This window comes from Bufo gargarizans, chromosome 4 (assembly GCF_014858855.1).
Source record: "Bufo gargarizans isolate SCDJY-AF-19 chromosome 4, ASM1485885v1, whole genome shotgun sequence".
Taxonomy (NCBI): Eukaryota; Metazoa; Chordata; class Amphibia; order Anura; family Bufonidae; genus Bufo; species Bufo gargarizans.
Genome location: NC_058083.1, coordinates 318,169,201 through 318,186,856, shown reverse-complemented (window position 1 = coordinate 318,186,856; position 17,656 = coordinate 318,169,201).

Here is a 17,656-nt window from a genome sequence, read left to right as displayed (position 1 = left end):
GAGCTTTCATTTGGTGGTATTTCATTGCTGCTGACATTTTTACTTTTTTTGTTATTAATCAAAATTTAAAGATTTTTTTGCCAAAAAATGACATTTTTCACTTTCAGCTGTAAAATTTAGAAAAAAAAAACGACATCCATATATACATTTTTCGCTAAATTTATTGCTCTACATGTCTTTGATAACAAAAAAAATGTTTGGGCAAAAAAAAATGGTTTGGGTAAAAGTTATAGCGTTTACAAACTATGGTACAAAAATGTGAATTTCCGCTTTTTGAAGCAGCTCTGACTTTCTGAGCACCTGTCATGTTTCCTGAGGTTCTACAATGCCCAGACAGTACAAACACCCCACAAATGACCCCATTTCGGAAAGTAGACACCCTAAGGTATTCGCTGATGGGCATAGTGAGTTCATAGAACTTTTTATTTTTTGTCACAAGTTAGCGGAAAATGATGATTTTTTTTATTTTTATTTTTTTATTACAAAGTCTCATATTCCACTAACTTGCGACAAAAAATTAAAAATTCTAGGAACTTGCCATGCCCCTCACGGAATACCTTGGGGTGTCTTCTTTCCAAAATGGGGGTCACTTGTGGCGTAGTTATACTGCCCTGGCAATTTAGGGGCCCATATGTGTGAGAAGTAGTTTGCAATCAAAATCTGTAAAAAATGACCGGTGAAATCCGAAAGGTGCACTTTGGAATGTTGGTCCCTTTGCCCAGGCTGCAAAAAAAGTGTCACACATCTGGTATCGCCATACTCAGGAGAAGTTGGGGAATGTGTTTTGGGGTGTCATTTTACATATACCCATGCTGGGTGAGAGAAATATCTTGGCAAAAGACAGCTTTTCCAATTTTTTATACAAAGTTGGCATTTGACCAAGATATTTATCTCACCCAGAATGGGTATATGTAAAATGACACCCCAAAACACATTCCCCAACTTCTCCTGAGTACGGCGATACCAGATGTGTGACACTTTTTTGCAGCCAAGGTGGGCAAAGGGGCACATATTCCAAAGTGCACCTTTCGGATTTCGCAGGCCATTTTTTACACATTTTGATTGCAAAGTACTTCTCACACATTTGGGCCCCTAAATTGCCAGGGCAGTATAACTACGCCACAAGTGACCCCATTTTGGAAAGAAGACACCCCAAGGTATTCCGTGAGGGGCATGGGGAGTTAATAGAATTTTTTATTTTTTGTCACAAGTTAGTGGAATATGAGACTTTGTAAGAAAAAAAAGAAAAATCATCATTTTCCGCTAACTTGTGACAGAAAATAAAAAATTCTTGGAACTCGCCATGCCTCTCACGGAATACCTTGGGGTGTCTTATTTCCAAAATGGGGTCACTTGTGGGGTAGTTATACTGCCCTGGCATTCTAGGGGCCCTAATGTGTGGTAAGTAGTTTGAAATCAAAATGTGTAAAAAATGCCCTGTGAAATCCGAAAGGTGCTCTTTGGAATGTGTGCCCCTTTGCCCACCTAGGCGGCAAAAAAGTGTCACACATCTGGTATCGCTGTACTCAGGAGAAGTTGGGGAATGTGTTTTGGGGTGTCATTTTACATATACCCATGCTGGGTGAGAGAAATATCTTGGCAAAAGACAACTTTTCCCATTTTTTTTATACAAAGTTGTCATTTGACCAAGATATTTATCTCACCCAGCATGGGTATATGTAAAATGACACCCCAAAACACATTGCCCAACTTCTCCTGAGTACGGCGATACCAGATGTGTGACACTTTTTTGCAGCCTAGATGCGCAAAGCTGCCCAAATTCCTTTTAGGAGGGCATTTTTAGACATTTGGATCCCAGACTTCTTCTCACGCTTTCGGGCCCCTAAAAAGCCGGGGCAGTATAAATACCCCACATGTGACCCCATTTTGGAAAGAAGACACCTCAAGGTATTCAATGAGGGGCAAAAATTTCAATCTTTCATGGACTCAATATGCCCCTCAGTGAATACCTTGGGGTGTCTTCTTTCCGAAATGGGGTCACATGTGGGGTATTTATACTGCCCTGGCATTTTAGGGGCCCTAAAGCGTGAGAAGAAGTCTGGAATATAATTGTCTAAAAATGTTTACGCATTTGGATTCCGTGAGGGGTATGGTGAGTTCATGTGAGATTTTATTTTTTGACACAAGTTAGTGGAATATGAGACTTAGTAAGAAAAAAAAAGAAAAAAATTTCCGCTAACTTGGGCCAAAAAAAATGTCTGAATGGAGCCTTACAGGGGGGTGATCAATGACAGGGGGGTGATCAGGGAGTCTATATGGGGTGATCACCCCCCTGTCATTGATCACCCCCGTGTCATTGATCACCCCCCTGTAAGGCTCCATTCAGACGTCTGTATGATTTTTACGGATCCACGGATACATGGATCGGATCCGCAAAATGCATACGGACGTCTGAATGGAGCCTTACAGGGGGGTGATCAATGACAGGGGGGTGATCAGGGAGTGTATATGAGGTGATCACCCCTCGGTCTTTGATCACCCCCCTGTAAGGCTGCATTCAGACGTCCGTATGCGTTTTGCGGATCCGATCCATGTATCAGTGGATCCGTAAAAATCATACGGACGTCTGAATGGAGCCTTACAGGGGGGTGATCAATGACAGGGGGGTGATCAATGACAGGGGGTGATCAGGGAATTTATATGGGTGATCACCCGCCTGTCATTGATCACCCCCCTGTAAGGCTGCATTCAGACGTCCGTATGCTTTTTGCGGATCCGATCCATGTATCCGTGGATCTGTAAAAATCATACGGACATCTGAATGGAGCCTGACAGGGGGGTGATCAATGACAGGGGGGTGATCAATGACAGGGGGGTGATCAGGGAATCTATATGGGTGATCACCCGCCTGTCATTGATCACCCCCCTGTAAGGCTCCATTCAGATGTCCGTATGTGTTTTGCGGATCCTATCCATGTATCCGTGGATCCGTAGAAATCATACGGACATCTGAATGGAGCCTTACAGGGGGGTGATCAATGACAGGGGGGTGATCAATGACAGGGCGTGATCAGGGAATCTATATGGGTGATCACCCACCTGTCATTGATAACCCCCCTGTAAGGCTCCATTCAGACGTCCGTATGCGTTTTGCGGATCCGATCCATGTATCCGTGGATCCGTAAAAATCAAACGGACATCTGAATGGAGCCTTACAGGGGGATGATCAATGACAGGGGGGTGATCAATGACAGGGGTGATCAGGGAATCTATATGGGTGATCACCCGCCTGTCATTGATCACCCCCCTGTAAGGCTCCATTCAGACGTCCGTATGTGTTTTGCGGATCCGATCCATGTATCCGTGGATCCGTAAAAATCATACGGACATCTGAATGGAGCCTGACAGGGGGGTGATCAATGACAGGGGGGTGATCAATGACAGGGGGGTGATCAGGGAGTCTATATGGGGTGATCATGGGTGATCAGGGGTTCATAAGGTGTTAATAAGTGACAGGGGGGGGTGTAGTGTAGTGTAGTGTTTTGTGGTACTTTACACAGCTACCTGTGTCCTCTGGTGGTCGATCCAAACAAAAGGGACCACCAGAGGACCAGGTAGCAGGTATATTAGACGCTGTTATCAAAACAGCGTCTAATATACCTGTTAGGGGTTAAAAAAAATCACATCTCCAGCCTGCCAGCGAGCAGTCAGTCAAGTATGTGTTTTGGATAAGGAGGCCGATTGGTACAAACGAGGTGTGAAGGAGGCCATCTACGTAAAAATGGAGAAGCTAAGCTTGAATACAGGCGAGGGGGGGGGGGGGGGGGGGTTAGATATCTATTGTCTGCCACATACAATGCTGTCTTGACACCTTTTTCTGGGAAGTCTTTATTACCTACTGACTCCAATTAGGATAATTGAATCAACACCTATGACCCCATGCTGGGTATAATTACCAGATGTTGATTCAGTTACATATTTATTCCCAGAGAATTCTTGTACAGTCACTCAGAATTGAGAAAGCTTGTTGGAAGAACGAGTGAAACATTTTCAAGAAATCTACAGTACATCCAGTTGCCTTGATTTATTCTTTACAGATAAATGAGACAAGAGATATAAAACAGATAAATAGAGTGGAGGAGTAAACAAACAGTTGTAGCAGGACATTGTTGTAGCAATTATAGATAAGGAGTGTGAAAGTTTTATTGTCCTCTAATAGATATCTAGTCCTCTAATAGGTATCTAGTGATGAAGCCAAGAGGATTCATCACTAGAGGTTAATATGAGTAGAAGAGTAAACAAACAGGTGTAGCAGTAAATTGTTGTAGTAATTATAGATAATAAGTGTGAAAGTTTTATTGTCCTGTAATAGATATCTCGTCCTCTAATAGGTATCTAGTGATGAATCCAAGAGGTCTGAGAGGCAAAAGTCTTTTGGTACCGGCTGATCTTTCCTTTCTTCTTTTACTGTGTAGCGATGAGTGTCCTTAACGCGGTACAATATATATCTTTTGCTATTCAGACCTAGATTTGACCCTGGACTGTCTGACACTTATAGTCTCACCTGATTATTAAAACACGCTCTGACTCTGACACACTGATTATATGGCATGGACCTTTGGCTTTTATGATCCATCTTACACCTGCCTGCTCCGCCAGTCAGTGCCTTTCTTGGTTAAGTCAGTTAAGGGTCTAGGAATTACTGAATAAAAAAAAAATAATAATAACGATAATAATTTGTGAACCCAAGGAAGCACTGTAATGCTTTAAGGGAAGATGGCCTTACCCAATCTTGAATAGCCTGTATCTTACCAGGATCCATCTTAAATGAGTGTGGAGTAAGGATATAACTAGGGTTGAGCGGACCTAAACTGTAAAGTTCAGGTTCGTACCAAACTTTAGGATTTTTGGACCCTGGACCCGAACTCAAACATTTCAGTAAAAGTTTGTGTTCGGGTTCGGTGTTCTGTGATTTCTTGGCGATTTTTGAAAGGCTGCAGAGCAGCCAATCAACAAGCGTTTAACTGTGTGCCCTTAGAAGTCATCACAGCCTTGCCTACTAATGGCATGGTTGTGATTGGCCAGTACAGAGTGTGACCCAGCCTGTATATAAGCCGGAGTCACGTAGCGCTGCACGTCACTCTGCTGTGCTTAGTGTAGGGAAAGGATGCTGCTGCTGTGAGGGAGAGGGAGAGGACAGAATCTTTTATCAGAACTCCAATTGAATTTAGCGATCTACAGGGAGTGCAGAATTATTAGGCAAGTTGTATTTTTGAGGATTAATTTTATTATTGAACAACAACCATGTTCTCAATGAACCCAAAAAACTCATTAATATCAAAGCTGAATATTTTTGGAAGTAGTTTTTAGTTTGTTTTTAGTTATTTTAGGGGGATATCTGTGTGTGCAGGTGACTATTACTGTGCATAATTATTAGGACAACTTAACAAAAAACAAATATATACACCCATTTCAATTATTTATTTTTACCAGTGAAACCAATATAACATCTCAACATTCACAAATATTCATTTCTGACATTCAAAAACAAAACAAAAACAAATCAGTGACCAATATAGCCACCTTTCTTTGCAAGGACACTCAAAAGCCTGCCATCCATGGATTCTGTCAGTGTTTTGATCTGTTCACCATCAACATTGCATGCAGCAGCAACCACAGCCTCCCAGACACTGTTCAGAGAGGTGTACTGTTTTCCCTCCTTGTAAATCTCACATTTGATGATGGACCACAGGTTCTCAATGGGGTTCAGATCAGGTGAACAAGGAGGCCATGTCATTAGTTTTTCTTCTTTTATACCCTTTCTTGCCAGCCACGCTGTGGAGTACTTGGACGCGTGTGATAGAGCATTGTCCTGCATGAAAATCATGTTTTTCTTGAAGGATGCAGACTTCTTCCTGTACCACTGCTTGAAGAAGGTGTCTTCCAGAAACTGGCAGTAGGACTGGGAGTTGAGCTTGACTCCATCCTCAACCCGAAAAGGCCCCACAAGCTCATCTTTGATGATACCAGCACAAACCAGTACTCCACCTCCACCTTGCTGGCGTCTGAGTCGGACTGGAGCTCTCTGCCCTTTACCAATCCAGCCACGGGCCCATCCATCTGGCCCATCAAGACTCACTCTCATTTCATCAGTCCATAAAACCTTAGAAAAATCAGTCTTGAGATATTTCTTGGCCCAGTCTTGACGTTTCAGCTTGTGTGTCTTGTTCACTGGTGGTCGTCTTTCAGCCTTTCTTACCTTGGCCATGTCTCTGAGTATTGCACACCTTGTGCTTTTGGGCACTCCAGTGATGTTGCAGCTCTGAAATATTGCCAAACTGGTGGCAAGTGGCATCTTGGCAGCTGCACGCTTGACTTTTCTCAGTTCATGGGCAGTTATTTTGCGCCTTGGTTTTTCCACACGCTTCTTGCGACCCTGTTGACTATTTTGAATGAAACGCTTGATTGTTCGATGATCACGATTCAGAAGCTTTGCAATTTTAAGAGTGCTGCATCCCTCTGCAAGATATCTCACTATTTTTGACTTTTCTGAGCCTGTCAAGTCCTTCTTTTGACCCATTTTGCCAAAGGAAAGGAAGTTGCCTAATAATTATGCACACCTGATATAGGGTGTTGATGTCATTAGACCACACCCCTTCTCATTACAGAGATGCACATCACCTAATATGCTTAATTGGTAGTAGGCTTTCGAGCCTATACAGCTTGGAGTAAGACAACATGCATAAAGAGGATGATATGGTCAAAATACTCATTTGCCTAATAATTCTGTACTCCCTGTACATACAGTACAGACCAAAAGTTTGGACACACCTTCTCATTCAAAGAGTTTTCTTTATTTTCATGACTATGAAAATTGTAGATTCACACTGAAGGCATCAAAACTATGAATTAACACATATGGAATTATATACATAACAAAAAAGTGTAAAACAACTGAAAATATGTCATATTCTAGGTTCTTCAAAGTAGCCACCTTTTGCTTTGATTACTGCTTTGCACACTCTTGGCATTCTCTTGATGAGCTTCAAAAGGTGGTCGCCTGAAATGGTTTTCACTTCACAGGTGTGCCCTGTCAGGTTTAATAAGTGGGATTTCTTGTCTTATAAATGGGGTTGGGACCATCAGTTATGTTGTTGTAACGGTCAGCAGAGGAAGAGACCGTAGAGCAGGACTCAAGTACAGTGCAGCAGACAAGGAGGCTGAAGCAGAAACCGGCTTTATTAAAAGAGAACTCTAACTGCCGGAAAAGCAGATTTACAATATGAACAGCTTGAGAATTCACAATAAAGATAATGGAAATTTGCATAAAGAACACAAATGAATCACAAACACAAGTACAGAAAATGGCAGGCTACTCTCTTCTAGGTAGTCCTATCTGTCCCCTCTACCCGGGGTGCACCTCTACGGTGCACTAAACTTAATCCTATTCCACTATGTCCTAGCTCAGATTAGCATCAGTGCACTCACAGTTCTGTGTCCGGCACATGCAGGCAGATACAGTCTGGGTCCCGATCTGGTTGCTTGCTTGCTTGCTTTCTTCAGCGTGGCTCAGCTCTGGCAGGGGTGATGCTGCAAGCCTCACTTTGTAGTCTCTGTAACTCTGGTTAGAGATAATCAGCAGCTCAGGACGTATAATCCGGCAGGGCCTGGAATTCACTCACAAGCCCCTCTGGTAAGTGCCTCACACTGCAGCAGTCTCTCTTCTGCACCAGGAAACATCAGCTCAGTCAGAGAGCAAACACACTCTAATGTCCCAGATACTGTGTCACAGCAGGCAGGGAGAAATCACTCTAATCTTCCCTGTGGATCTCCCTCTCAGTGGGCAGCGTCCTTCTTCCTGTGTACTCAGACACCTTCAGCCCAGGCTCTCTGCTCAGCCCGGGAAAAACCCTTAACTCCTTATCCTCTGGAAACATCCCCTCTCACTGTCCTACTCAGCCACAGTGGCCTCCGGTGGCTGGAGGGAAACATGACAGTCTGATATATATATATATGTGTTGGAAATGTTGCTGGATGATCAGGGCTGCCTCTTACATTGTGGAGAAGTCAGGTGGATACACAGCTGATAGTCCTACTGAATAGACTGTTAGAATTTGTATTAAGTCAAGAAAAAAGCAACTAAGTAAAGAAAAATGAGCGCCATCATTACTTTAAGAAATTAAGGTCAGTCAGTCCAAAAAATTGGGAAAACTTTGAAAGTGTCCCCAAGTGCAGTGACAAAAACCATCAAGCGCTACAAAGAAACTGGCTCACATGCGGACCGCCCCAGGAAAGGAAGACCAAGAGTCACCTTTGCTGCGGAGGATAAGTTCATCCGAGTCACCAGCCTCAGAAATTGCAGGTTAACAGCAGCTCAGATTAGAGACCAGGTCAATGCCACACAGAGTTCTAGCAGCAGACACATCTCTAGAACAACTGTTAAGAGGAGACTGTGTGAATCAGGCCTTCATGGTAGAATATCTGCTAGGAACTGCTAGGAACTGCTAAGGACAGGCAACAAACAGAAGAGACTTGTTTGGGCTAAAGAACACAAGGAATGGACATTAGACCAGTGGAAATCTGTGCTTTGGTCTGATAAGTCCTAATTTGAGATCTTTGGTTCCAACCACCGTGTCTTTGTGCGACGCAGAAAAGGTGAATGGATGGACTCTACATGCCTGGTTCCCACCGTGAAGCATGGAGGAGGAGGTGTGATGGTGTGGGGGTGCTTTGCTGGGGACACTGTTGGGGATTTATTCAAAATTGAAGGCATATTGAACAAGCATGGCTACCACAGCATCTTGCAGCGGCATGCTATTCCATCCGGTTTGTGTTTAGTTGGACCATCATTTATTTTTCAACAGGACAATGACCCCAAGCTCACCTCCAGGCTGTGTAAGGCCAATTTGACCATGGAGGAGAGTGATGGGGTGCTGCGCCAGATGACCTGGCCTCCACAGTCACTGGACCTGAACCCAATCGAGATGGTTTGGGGTGAGCTGGACCGCAAAGGGGCCAACAAGTGCTAAGCATCTCTGGGAACTCCTTCAAGACTGTTGGAAGACCATTTCAGGTGACTACCTCTTGAAGCTCATGAAGAGAATGCCAAGAGTGTGCAAAGCAGTAATCAAAGCAAAAGGTGGCTACTTTGAAGAACCTAGAATATGACATATTTTCAGTTGTTTCACACTTTTTTGTTATGTATATAATTCCACATGTGTTAATTCATAGTTTTGATGCCTTCAGTGTGAATCTACAATTTTCATAGTTATGAAAATAAAGAAAACTCTTTGAATGAGAAGGTGTGTCCAAACCTTTGGTCTGTACTGTAGATTTAGTTCTGTGGGTGCAGTGCACAATATTTTTACCCTGCCCTGAGCCCAGTGACAGAGAAAAATAATTTTTATCCATCTGATAGTAGGTGGGCGACGGCGGCTATTTTATAAAAGCTCAGTGCACCAGCAGTGCATCTGTGCTTTTGTGACATTCAAATCCAAGCTTGAAATACTGCAATAATAATCTGGTTTTAAAAAAACACCCTTTTTTGGCAATGTCCTACATCTGGTGCCTTTGCAGCATTAGTCAGTGTGCAATTTAAGCTAGAAATGCAGCTATAATTTTCTGGGTTTTAAAAAACACCCCTTTTGGGCAAAATACACAATTATACAGCCCTTGCTGCATCTGCACGTGTGACATTCAAGCGTTATATACAGCTGTGATATTCTGTTAGTAAAAAAACACTCTTTTTGGGCAAAATACTTAATATTGCAGCCCTTGCTGCATCTGTTATTGTTAAAAAGAAAGTTTGAAATACTTCAATAATTTTCTGGCTTTGAAAAAACACAAATCTTTGGCAATAACCTTAATTTTGGGCCTCTTCCGCATTAGTCAGTGTGCAATTTAAGCTAGAAATACAGCTATAATTTTCTGTGTTTTCTTTTGGGGCAAAAAACACAATTTTACAGCCCTTGCTTCATCTGCACGTGTGAAATTCAAGAGTTATATACTGTTGTCATATTCTGTTATTAAAAAACACCCATTTTGGGCAAAAAAATATATTTTGCAGCCTTTGCTGCATATGTCATTGTAAGATACACCCTTTAGATACTGTGGTTTTATTCTGCTATTATTAAAACACCAATTTTGGGCAAGAATCTTTAATTGCTGCCTAGTCTGCATCTGTACATGTGAGATAAACACTTTAGATACTGTGGTTCTATACTGCTATTAGAAAAAACACCCTTTTTGGGCAAAATACACAATTTTACAGCCCTTGCTGCATCTGCACATGTGAAATTCAAAGGTTATATACTGCTGTGATATTCTGTTATAAAAAACAAAACAAAAAAAAAAACTTTTTAATTGCTGCCTAGTCTGCATCTGTACGTGTGAGATAAACACTTTAGATAATGTGGTTCTATTCTGCCATTAGAAAAACACCCTTTTTGGGCAAAAAACAACATTTTGCAGCCTTTGCTGCATATGTAATTGTGAGATACACCCTTTATACAGGTCCTTCTAAAAAAATTAGCATATTGTGATAAAGTTCATTATTTTCTGTAATGTACTGATAAACATTAGACTTTCATATATTTTAGATTCATTACACACCAACTGAAGTAGTTCAAGCCTTTTATTGTTTTAATATTGATGATTTTGGCATACAGCTCACGAAAACCCAAATTTCCTATCTAAAAAAATTAGCATATTTCATCCGACCAATAAAAGAAAAGTGTTTTTAATACAAAAAAAGTCAACCTTCAAATAATTATGTTCAGTTATGCACTCAATACTTGGTCGGGAATCCTTTTGCAGAAATGACTGCTTCAATGCGGCGTGGCATGGAGGCAATCAGCCTGTGGCACTGCTGAGGTGTTATGGAGGCCCAGGATGCTTCGATAGCGGCCTTAAGCTCATCCAGAGTGTTGGGTCTTGCATCTCTCAACTTTCTCTTCCCAATATCCCACAGATTCTCTATGGGGTTCAGGTCAGGAGAGTTGGCAGGCCAATTGAGCACAGTAATACCATGGTCAGTAAACCATTTACCAGTGATTTTGGCACTGTGAGCAGGTGCCAGGTCGTGCTGAAAAATGAAATCTTCATCTCCATAAAGCTTTTCAGCAGATGGAAGCATGAAGTGCTCCAAAATCTCCTGATAGCTAGCTGCATTGACCCTGCCCTTGATAAAACACAGTGGACCAACACCAGCAGCTGACATGGCACCCCAGACCATCACTGACTGTGGGTACTTGACACTGGACTTCAGGCATTTTGGCATTTCCCTCTCCTCAGTCTTCCTCCAGACTCTGGCACCTTGATTTCCGAATGACATGCAAAATTTGCTTTCATCCGAAAAAAGTACTTTGGACCACTGAGCAACAGTCCAGTGCTGCTTCTCTGTAGCCCAGGTCAGGCGCTTCTGCCGCTGTTTCTGGTTCAAAAGTGGCTTGACCTGGGGAATGCGGCACCTATAGCCCATTTCCTGCACACGCCTGTACACGGTGTCTCTGGATGTTTCTACTCCAGACTCAGTCCACTGCTTCCGCAGGTCCCCCAAGGTCTGGAATCGGTCCTTCTCCACAATCTTCCTCAGGGTCCGGTCACCTCTTCTCGTTGTGCAGCGTTTTCTGCCACACTTTTTCCTTCCCACAGACTTCCCACTGAGGTGCCTTGATACAGCACTCTGGGAACAGCCTATTCGTTCAGAAATTTCTTTCTGTGTCTTACCCTCTTGCCTGAGGGTGTCAATGATGGCCTTCTGGACAGCAGTCAGGTCGGCAGTCTTACCCATGATTGCGGTTTTGAGTAATGAACCAGGCTGGGAGTTTTTAAAAGCCTCAGGAATCTTTTGCAGGTGTTTAGAGTTAATTAGTTAATTCAGATGATTAGGTTAATAGCTCGTTTAGAGAACCTTTTCATGATATGCTAATTTTTTTAGATAGGAATTTTGGGTTTTCATGAGCTGTATGCCAAAATCATCAATATTAAAACAAGAAAAGGCTTGAACTACTTCAGTTGGTGTGTAATGAATCTAAAATATATGAAAGTCTAATGTTTATCAGTACATTACAGAAAATAATGAACTTTATCACAATATGCTAATTTTTTTAGAAGGACCTGTATACTGTGGTTCTATTTTGTTATTTGAAAAACAGCCATTTTGGACAAAAAAATTGATTTTGCAGCCTTTGCTGCATATGTCATTGTGAGATACACCCTTTAGATACTGTGGTTATATTCTATTATTAATAAAACACCCCTTTAGGGCAAAAATATTTAATTGCGGCCTAGTTTGCATATATATGTGTGAGATACACCCATTACATACTGTGGTTTTATTCTGCGATAGTGGAGTTTCAGCTGCAGCATGCACGGGTGAGTCGCTCTGTGGAACAGCACCACTTCACCACCAATGACTTGGCCTCCTTGTTGCAACGTTTCGAGTACTCCCCCAACATGGCCAGTGCTGATAACGCCATTCTCAGCGTTACTTTCCCACTTCTATGCTTCCTTGAAAAATGCTGCTGGCGATAATAGAAGAGGATGTGGCACAGGAGGAAGAGGAAGAAGAGGGATAATTTTATAGGGTTTCCGGCCAGTCATTCACAAGTGGCTCCGAGGGTGGGTTCCTGCACACACAAATGCCAGGTACACAATTGTCCAGCCGGGGCTCAGTCTTGGAGGATGACGAGGTGGAGGATGAGGAGGAGAAGATGGATGTGGAGGAACCAAGTTCACAGCAAGGTTTCACCCAGACCAGCTCATAGCCATCACTGGTGCGTCGCTGGGGGGATACAGAGGACACAGACAATACACCTCCCGCAGAGGCCAGCTTTTCGTTGCCTCTGGGCAGCCTGGCCCACATGAGCGATTACATGCTACAGTGTCTCTGCAACGACCGCCGAGTTGCCCACATTCTAACTTGTGCTGATTACTGGGTGGCAACACTACTGGATCCCCGTTACAAGGACAATGTACCGTCCTTAATTCCGTCACTGGAGCGTGATCGTACGATGCACGAGTACAAGTGCAAGACGCGCTGTTGGTGGCATTCCCACCTGACAGCGGGAGCACAGTGGAAGCACAAGGAGAAGGCAGAGGAGGAGGAAGAGGTCGCCAACGCAGCTGGGGCACCGCCAGCTCCTCAGAAGGCAGGGTTAGCATGGACGAAATGTGGAAAAGCTTTGTCAGCACGCCACAACAACCAGCACCACCAGCTGATATGGAACGTCTTAGCAGGAGGCAGCATTTTATCAACATGGTGGAGCAGTATGTGTACACACGCCTACACATACTAAATGATGGTTCTGCCTCCTTCAACTTCTGGGTCTCCAAATTGGGCACATGGCCTGAGCTTGCCCTTTACGCCTTGGAGGTGCTGGCCTGCCCTGCAGCCCGTGTATTATCTGAACGTGTGTTTAGCACTGCAGGGGGCGTTATCACAGTCATGCGCACCCGCCTGTCCACAGCCAATGTGGACTAGCTCACGTTTATTTGAACCAGACATGGATCCCACAGAACTTGTCCGTACCTTGTGCAGAATAGACATTTATTACGGCCTTTCCCAGCCATTGTTATACTACAGCGCAATTGCTCATTGTTGTATTTTTGATATTTCCCACTCTTTTGGGGTGTACCCTAATAAAAAATATTTTTTTTTAATTAAAACCAAAAAACAGTGTTGGCTACCTCGTTCACCTCCGCTTCCACCTACACCACTACATCCAAGGCCTCCTCAAACTCCTACTTCATATGAACCTCCACCTCATAAATCAAGTTTTTATTTTATTTATTTGTACGTATTTTATGTCATTTCACTAATTGGTCTGTTACATTTTCGGGTGAAATTCACCAATTTTTGGGTGTGATATACCTTTGCTATACCTAGTAGACAGGTAAAAATATTTCACTAATTTGTCTGTTACATTGTAGGGTGAAATTCACCAATTTTTGGGTGTGATATACCACTGCTATACCTAGTATACAGGTTAAAAAAATTCACCATTTTGTCTGTTACATTTTCGGGTGAAATTCACCAATTTTTGGTTGTGATATACCACTGCTATACCTAGTAGACAGGTTAAAAAATGCACTAATTTGTCTGTTACATTTTCAGGTGAAATTCACCAATTTGTGGGTGTGATATAGCACTCCTATACCTAGTAGACAGGTAAAAAAAATATCACAAGTTTGTCTGTTACATTTTTTGGTGAAATTCACAAATCTTTTGGTGTTGTATACCACTACTATACTTAGTAGACAGGTAAAAAAATTCACTCATTTGTCTGTTACTTTTTCGGGTGAAATTCACCAATTTTTGGGTGTGATATACCACTGCTATACATAGTAGATAGGTTAAAGAAAATGACACATTTTTCTGTTACATTTTCAGGTGAAATTAACCAATTTTTGGCTGTGATATACCCCTGCTCTACCTAGTTGACAGCTTAATAAATTTCACTAATTTTCTTTTACATTTTCAGGTGACATGCAACAATTTTTGGCTGTGATTGACCACTGCTCTACCTAGTAGACAGGTTAATAAATTTCACAAATTTTTCTGTTACATTCTTGGGTTGACATTTTACAATTTTTGATGTGAATAAACCTGCTCTGCATAGGTGACAGGGACCAAATTTTTTAAAAATAATCTGTTCCATTGGTGGGTGACATTAACCCATTTCTGGCAAAGAAAAACCCATACTCTGCATAGGTCACAGGGACTTAAATTTCTAAAATTCGTCTTTAATTGGCCCTTTCCTTCAATCCTTCTGCTTTAATAACTTTTCCCATATTTCCGCTTGATCAAAATTTCATTTCACCCATTTATTTCCTTTGGATGTGGTCTCTCTTTCTCACACTCTTTCTCCGGCGTGGAACCCTGATTCGACGATAAGCGCGATCAACATGGTAGGCTCAGAAAAGAACATCGAAAGTTGATAGAGAAGATATCCAAATGGATGGTCGACATCACAGGGACGTGCGATCAAGCAGAAGTTATCTAGAGTCAACAAAGCGGCAGCAGAGCCTCTCCTGTCTAACGTTTCCTGATCCAAAATACCGCAGTGACATTCCCTGTAATTTGTAATTAATCATTCAAATAACAGGGCATCATAAGAGTCCTGTATTGTTATTTATCGTCACTAGTGGGTAATTGTCGAGCCAGCCAGGAGTGGGTAATTGCCGCGCGCCCCCTCATTTCCTTCAATTCTTCTGCTTTAATAATTTGACCCACATTTCCGCTCAATCACAATAAATTGTCATCCATTGATCTCCCTTGGATATGGTCTCTCTTCCTCACGCTCCCTCTCGTGAACCCTGATTCGCCGCTAACCGTGATCAACATGGTAGGCGCAGAAAAGAACATCAAAAGTTGATAGAGCAGATATCCAATTGGATTGTGAACATCACGGGGACCTGCGACATGGTGGGGCAGTATGTTTGCATATGCCTACACGAACTGACTGATGGGTCTGCCCCCTGCAACTTTTGGGTCTCCAAATTGGGCATATGGCCTGAGCTTGCCCTTTACGCTTTGGAGGTGCTGGCCTGCCCTGCAGCCCGTGTGTTATCTGAACGTGTGTTTAGCATGACTAGAGGGGGTTATCACAGGTTATATTTCCCAATGTTTTGGGGCGTACCTTAATTTAAAAAAATAGAAATACATTTAAAACCAAAAAGCAGTGTAAGCTACCTCCTCCTCCTCCACCGCTGCTTCCACCTACACCGCCACATCGACCACCTCCTCAACCTGCTACTCCATATGGACCTCGTCCTCATAGATCAAGACTATTATTTTTTATTTTTACGTATTTTATGATATTTAAAGTCATTTCCCTATTCACATTAGTTTGCAGAGCACTTGCTATGCTCTTAATCACATTTTGATGCCATTTGCAGCCGTCTAGCCCTTTCCATGAGTTTTTACAGCCATTTTAGTGCTCAAAAGTTTGGGTCCCCGTTGACTTCAATGGGGTTCGGGTTCGGGGTCAAGTTCGGGTCAAGTTCGGGTCCTGAACTCAAACTTTTTTTATGAAGTTCGGCCGAACCCATCGAACCCGACGCCACAGTTAAAAAATTAACCACGGCGACTACATTGAGCTCTTTTGGTCAAACCGAGCTGCATAGGTTCGTCAGTACAAGGCTCGGACTTGTTCCCCTCAGGATTGGTCTTTGGTTTGGACATAACCTGTGGAAAAAGCGAATGCTCCCATTGTCTCTCCCTAATGCGTCTGTCCAGTTCCACAGCAAGAGTCATGGTTTGCTCCAAAGTCCCAGGAGAGGGATAACATACAAGCATGTCTTTGAGAGTCTCAGGCCAGACCTAAACTGACTTTTAAGAACAGGTTCATTCCAACCAGAAGGAACGCACCATTTACGAAATTGAGTACAGTATTCTTCTACTGGTCGGTCACCCTGCACAAGAGATTTTTACTAACTAACTTTCCGCTACAGACGCTCTGTCAGGTTCACAGAGAGAGCTTGAAAAAATGCGTAAGCAGACCTAAGACACTGAGATTCGGGGGGTAACGAAAATGCCCAGTCTTGGGGGTCGCATTGTAATAAGTACATAATGATTACCACTCTTTGTTGAGCAGAACCAGAAGAGTAAGGGCGCAAATGGAAATACAGTTTGCAGCTCTCCCTAAAGGCCAAAAAACAATTGCGATCTCCCGAGAACCGATCAGGAAGCTTAACATGAGGTTCCGCCTGTAGTGCAGATGATTAAGAAACTGTTTCCTGTGCTTCAAACTCCTGGACAATCAGAGCCAGGTTTTGGACATGATCCGTGAGTGTTTGTAATAGATCCATGATATGATAGTAAGGCCTGTGATTCTGTCACGAGAAGGGGATGTGGAAGGTGCAAACTGACTCCTCTGTCCCTAGCTACTTGCACTTACCCGCCATAGGCAATGGAGCGCAACTGGGCGGCGATCCCTAACCTGCGTAAGTGCGGAGGGACAATCAAACATACAAGCAAAGCGAAGTTGAAAAGCAAGGTCAAAACCAGGAGGTCAAGGCGGCACAAAGGAAAAGGCAGAAGCAGCGTCAAAGAACAAACCGAGTGTCATTACCAGGAGAAGCAAGTCAGACAAAAGGAGCAAGCAAGAGACGAAGTCAAATAACTAGCAGAAGACAAATACAAAAATGCCAACAGAATATTCACTAGGTATAGGATCTTAATCACAGGCAACCTGTGGCCAGCAGGCTGCCTGTTAAATAAGGGAGAGAAGGAGTCATATGACGTGGCCAGTGTCACATGACTCATTCCCCTGCAGACTGCTGAGCGCCGAGTGTCCAGTTCGGCCCCCCGACTTTTAGTCGAATTTACGGGAGTGGAGTGCGCTAGCCGCGCTAAGGAGGCGTGCGCAGCCGGGTCCTCTCAGCCCCCAGTTGCCTTGGAGACGAAGACGCAGCGCACGTCATCGCTCCGAAGTTATCGCAGGGCGCTGGCTTCGCCCTCCTTCCCTTCAGGACCGCCGATGCCCTGCGATAACTTTGGAGTGAAGACGTGTGCTGCATCTTCGTCTCCAAGGCAACGGGAGGGGCGGAGAGGACCCGGCCACCGCACGCCTCCTTATCGTGTGACACTGTGTTTCTAATTGAAGGTACACTTTACATTACATTTTCTCTTAAGATATTGTAATAATTAACAGTCACGCCTTTGTTCTGCAATGATGCAATGCTGTTGACA